Below are 5446 nucleotides of genomic sequence, written 5' to 3'. Positions count from 1 at the left end.
TTGTGGGGTGGGGCGTAAGAGGCCAGTGTTCCCGCTGGAGATCCAGTCCCAGATTGCCAGTCTGATACCATCTTCTGTTCCCTTTCAGTATATGTTCGCTCGTCGCTGTCAGGAGACAAGGCCACCTGTCGGGACCCAGAGATACCAGCAGTTGGCCAAGATTCAGTGCCGGTGAGTGAGACTGCGACCCTCTGGTGCGCTCCAGAACCACCATTGCAGGACCAGTGTAGGCAGCGTGCGTTGGTGCAGAACGTTGCGGGCTCTGAGCTTGAGGCTTGTGAATCATTCTGTTGGTCACTGTGGCTGCGGTTCGTCATTAATTCACCAGCTAACCATCGCGGTGGGCAACTAGATGTGTTTGTCATTGGATGGAGAAAGCTCTATAGATGTATAGATGGAGGTCCTGACCTAACCTCTGTCTCGTTGGAGACCCCCGGTCTATCTTCACACTGTGGATGACACGGTTGTAATCATGTATAGTCTTTACACTGACTGGGTAACACGCAACAAGAAGAGTTTGTACTGTACCTTGTGACACATGATCATAATAGACACAACTAACGATTGGGTTAACATATGAGGAGCTTTTGACGGCACTGGGCCTATACTCGCTGGAGTTTAGAAGGATGAGGGGGATCTAATTGAATAGTGGACGGCTTGAATAGAGTGGAGAGGATGCTTCCACTAGTGGGAGAGTCTAAGACTAGAGGTCACAGCCTCAGAATTAGAGGGCGTTCCCTCAGGAAGGCGATGAGAAGGAATTTCTTTAGTCAGAGGGTGGTGAATCTGTGGAACTCATTGCCACAGACGGCTGTGGAGGCCACAAGTCAGTGGATATTTTTAAGGCAGAGATAGATAAATTCTTGTCTGAAGAAGGGTTTCGGCCCGAAACGTCGCCTGTTTCCTTCGCTCCATAGATGCTGCTGCTGCACCCGCTGAGTTTCTCCAGCTTTTTTGTGTACCTTAGATAAATTCTTGATTAGTGCGGGTGTCAGAGGTTATGGGGAGAAGGCAGGAGAATGGGGTTAGGAGAGAGAGATAGATCAGCCATGATTGAATGGTGGAGTAGACTTGATGGGCCGAGTGGGGGGTGAGGGTGGGGCGGTATTGAGGGAGGGGCGGTATTGAGGGAGGGGTGGTACTGACGAGCCCTGCTGTACTAGGGAAGGGGGTATACTGACAGAATACTGTGCTACAATGGGCTGGCCCATTGCTACACAAATACAAGTCTCTGTTCTACTTGAAAGAACATAAACGCTGTGTCGAGCTGACCTCCCCTGATCTCATTTGTAAAAGGATTTGCAGGAGCATTGCTGAACCAGAGGATATTTCTGACACATCGCGGCGTTCACTGGCCTCGCATGCCCGACAGTTTTTATTGAATAAAGGCGTCTTTTTGAAAGACCAATTGTACATGTTGGTAAAGCTGCCAGAGCCGGCACTTCTCACATGGTCAGTTGCAGAGATCTCTTGTGTAAGCCTTCTCCTGCGGAGTATCACATGTTCTCCTCACGCCCCGTTACAGGAAGGGTGTAGATGCTTTGGGGAAGGTGCAGGTGGGGTTCACCAGGATGCTTCCTACATTCGGGGCTGTAGGGGTGACGGGAGGTTGGACAGACCTGCAACACTTGGATATGCAGGAAATGGATGGATATTCATCTACAAGCAGAGATTAGTTTAACTTGGCACCATGCCTTCAGAGAGTGGTGAGGACAGTGAAAAAAATCATTGGGACTTCTCTTCCTTCCATCATGGACATGGGGTACAAGCGCTGTCTGATTAGAGCTAAGGGCATTACCAGAGCCCCCACACACCCACAATTTGGACTGTTTATACTGCTTAACTCTGGGAGGAGGTACCGCAGCATGAAGAGCGGGACAACCAGGTTCTGCAACAGCTTCATCCCCCAGGCCATAAGATTACTGAACAATCAACAAAACTGAGGCTAGAACTTTTTAAATATCGACACTTTTTTTTTTTTTACTTTTTATATATATTTATTTTACAGAACCATGCACATGAGGCATTTTTATGGACCCACCTAGCACTTTTACTTTTACTATTTACCTGATTGGAGAGTCAAATGCAACGAAATTTCGTTCAAGGTGCACTGTGTCTAGGTGTATATCTGAATGACAATAAAAGTTTTCATTCATTCATTCATTCATTCATGTGTGGCACAGACATTGTGGGCCGAATGGCCTGTTCCATGGTCCATGTTTGTACATCTGGGCACCAGACGAGAAGGTTTTCACCAGGAACAAGTAGTGCAAAGAGAAAGACACCAGACTATAGAATACAGCCACAGAGAGAGTGCAGATTAAAAAAAAGTGCAAGGTCGGCGATGAGGTTGGTTGGGAGATTGGGACTACACTGCAGTTAATGAGAGATTATTCAGTAGAATGGAGAGCGGGGAAGAAGCTGTTCCTGAATCTGGTGCCGCGCGCTTTCAAGCTTCTGTATCTTCTGCCTGACGGGACGGGGGGGAAAGAGAGAATAACCAGGGTGTGAGTGGCCCTTGATTATGTTGGCTGCTTCCCCGAGGCAGCGTGGTGTAGATGGAGTCGATGGTGGGGTTGAGGGGAGGCTGGTGTGTGTGATGGACTAGGCTGCATCTACAATTCTCTGTATCTAGCTGTGGGCCGAAGGGCCTGTTCCTGCTCTGTCCTGTTCGATGTAACTGTCTTCACCCAGACGGTGGCATCTGTGGGACCTTCCAGCCAGCAGCCCCGTGGAGCAGCTGTACTTGGGCAACCTGATAGGATGATTCCCACAGTGCACAGTTTTCCCTCTCAACTTCAAGCTGTGCCCTCTAATTTCAGACTCCCCAACCCTGGGTAAAGACCCTGAGCAGCTAACACCCGCACCCCTGTTGTAAGGTCACCCCTCAACCTCCCGCACTCCAGTATCAGCCGTCTACCCAACCTCGTCTTGTAACTCAAGTCCTGCTATCGTGCGGTGGTTTCTCTCATTGTCCGTGTCAGTGAGGTGTGGACTGTGTTTGTGGATCAGAGTGGATCAGAGTGCCTGGTGCAGGGACTGAGGTGCCGGGTGTGGGGAGAGTGTGGAGAGGGCCAGCGCTGGTGACAGGGACCACAGGATGACTGATAAACGAGGCCACGTTCCTGACTCCATCAACATCGGACCTCTGCCCTCAGTGGAGAGCTTCAGCTCCCAGACGAAGATTAATTATTCCTGGGAAACCGTTGCCAGTGATCCCACACACAGTTTTGAAAGGGCAGATTTAAATGGGTCAGGAAGACCAAGACTTGTAAATATATAACATTACCTCTGGTAATTATCTTACTGACGTAACTGCAGTCTGTTTGTTGTCCTTGCAATTACCGTAGACGCATAAACTTTAATTAAGGGCAGTTTCCACCAACTGGTGGGTGAGGTTGTCAAACGCAAAGTTCACCAATCGCCAATCGGGGTGCGTGCAAACTCCGCGCAGGCAGACGGACAGCAGTGGAGGCCAGGGTTGGAGCCGGGCCGGGCACTGGGAGCCACACAGCTCTGCCTGCATGGAGGATTCTTCCCGGAGAGATCAGAGGGACAAGGGGGAGAGAGAGGGAAGGAGGAAAGAGAGAGAGGGAGAGAGAGAAGGTTAGAGGAGGAGCAGGAACGAAGGCCGGGCAGTAACTCCTGGCATTGGCCAGATGGTCTAAACATCCATCATCACATTGAATGGCGGTGCTGGCTCGAAGGGCCAAATGGCCTCTACTCCTGCACCTAATGTCTATTGTGAATATGGTGCTCTAGAAAGGCTTCGCTCTGTCACACCCAATGAGGTACAGCGGTTAGTTCTGCTGCCTCACCGCGCCAGAGACCCGAGTTCGATCCAGACCTGTGTGGAGTTTGCTCGTTCTCCCGGTGACCACGTGGGTTTCCTCCGGGTGCTCCAGGTTCCTCCCCACATCCCAAAGACAATCCCACATCACATCACAGCACAGCAGGAGGTCCCAGTAAAGTGGCTCACTGCTGGAAAGCATCCTTGACTCTGGCCGGAGACGGGATGGAGGGGAGGGGTGGGGTGAGGATGGGCAGGGGGGGGGGGTGGTGGGGGGGTAACTGAGGGGTGAAGAGGGGAAGGGGTTTGAATTTGTCATTCCAAATCCCAAGGGACCACATGAATTCTTCAATCTCAGGTAACAGTCTCCCTTGTCTCCCCCCCCCATGTACACTCAACCCCCCCTTCCCCTGTACACTCATCTCCCCCCCCCCTGTACACTCAACCCCCCCCATGTAAACCCCCCCCCCCATGTACACTCATCTCCCATCTCCTAAACACCCATTTTATTTTACCCCCTAAATGTTCCCCCACCCACCTTGCACCCCAGCTCCCCCCTCTCCCCCCCCCCCATTTTCTGCCACTCTGACACCTCCAGCCTTTGTCACTTACTCCACCCCTTCACCAACCACCCCCTCACCTGTATCCACCTCATCCCTGCTCCATCAGTCTCAAACATGGACAACAGGTGCAGGAGTAGAGGCCATTCGGCCCTTCGAGCCAGCACCGCCATTCACTGTGATCACGGCTGATCATCCACAATCAGTGCCCCGTTCCTGCCTTCTCCCCATATCCCCTGACACCGAATAAGGGTCCCGACCTGAAACGTTATCCATCCACAGATGCTGCCTGACCCGCTGCGTAGCTCCAGCACCTTGTGTTTGGTTCAGGATGTTGCGAGCAGTGGGAATGGGAGCAGAAACTCGGGGAGATGGAGATCAGGGTCGGCTGTTTGCTTAAAGCTTTAATTAAATTTCTCCCAGTAACTTAAAAGTGGGTCGCGAGGCTCGGAGGTGTTTTCACGAGGGATCTTCTCCGCGTTTGCTTTGATGGCTGTGTAGCTGCAGCAGTTTCACGTTTAATATCCATTCCTTCAGAGATCTGTCAGGATTTCTGCAAACACACAACCCCCGCCTGCTCCAGTGGAAACCACTGAAGTTTAATTACAGTGAAATAAAGATTCTCCGCAGCAGCCCGGCTGGGCCCAGTGACTGCTCCCAACTCCCAAAACATCCACACTCCCCCCCAGAGTAACCACCCCCCCCTCCCTCCCAGAGTAACACTCCCCCACTCCCAGAGTAACAACCCCTCCCAGAGTAACAATCCCCCACTCCCAGAGTGACAACCCCCCTCCCAGAGTAACAATCCCCCACTCCCAGAGTAACAACCCCCTCCCAGAGTAACAACCCCCTCCCAGAGTAACAACCCCCTCCCAGAGTAACAACCCCCTCCCAGAGTAACAACCCCCCTCCCAGAGTAACAATCCCCCACCCCCATAGTAACAACCCCCCTCCCAGAGTAACAATCCCCCACTCCCAGAGTAACAACCCCCTCCCAGAGTAACAATCCCCCACTCCCAGAGTAACAACCGCCTCCCAGAGTAACAATCCCCCTCCCAGAGTAACAATCCCCCACTCCCAGAGTAACAACCCCCTC

At 51.9% G+C, this 5446-nt stretch overlaps 2 protein-coding genes across 2 annotated transcripts in view; one reads left to right on the top strand and one right to left on the bottom strand.

Annotated features, from left to right (window-relative positions):
- mtmr10 (myotubularin related protein 10) overlaps positions 1-5446 on the bottom strand; it is a 902395-nt gene that overhangs the window by 253761 nt on the left and 643188 nt on the right. The window lies entirely within an intron of this gene.
- The window catches only part of lingo1 (leucine rich repeat and Ig domain containing 1), an 11647-nt gene continuing 6289 nt past the window's right edge, over positions 89-5446 (top strand). Inside the window, exon 1 of the mRNA XM_033015115.1 lies at positions 89-171. The gene's annotated coding sequence lies outside the window, so the exon portion shown is untranslated. The remainder of the gene's footprint in view (positions 172-5446) is intronic.

The sequence above is a fragment of the Amblyraja radiata genome, chromosome X (genome assembly GCF_010909765.2).
Source record: "Amblyraja radiata isolate CabotCenter1 chromosome X, sAmbRad1.1.pri, whole genome shotgun sequence".
Classification (NCBI taxonomy): Eukaryota; Metazoa; Chordata; class Chondrichthyes; order Rajiformes; family Rajidae; genus Amblyraja; species Amblyraja radiata.
The sequence above is the reverse complement of the archived record's forward strand: the minus strand, read 5'-3'. Positions and strand labels throughout refer to the sequence as shown.